Below are 303 nucleotides of genomic sequence, written 5' to 3' on the forward strand. Positions count from 1 at the left end.
AAATATAGTACGTAAAAATTTTGTTTGGTGAATTATTTATAACTGGAGGTTCATTCACAATAAGATATCACGAAACATTTGTTACATCAGTGCTTTTGGCATTGGTATGTATTCTCCTAGAAGATCCGAACATAATTAAACAGACTGTTACCCCAGTGCGACCTGAAAATCTGACCATAGCGCACCTTATTAGGCACAATAGCATCAAGTACTAATGCCGAAAATCATGGCCAGGTGGTTAGGGCACTCGACTCACAATTTGTGAGTCGTGGGTTCGAATCCCCGTCACACCAAACATGCTCA

Source organism: Limulus polyphemus, unplaced genomic scaffold (genome assembly GCF_000517525.1).
Source record: "Limulus polyphemus unplaced genomic scaffold, Limulus_polyphemus-2.1.2 Scaffold14, whole genome shotgun sequence".
Classification (NCBI taxonomy): domain Eukaryota; kingdom Metazoa; phylum Arthropoda; class Merostomata; order Xiphosura; family Limulidae; genus Limulus; species Limulus polyphemus.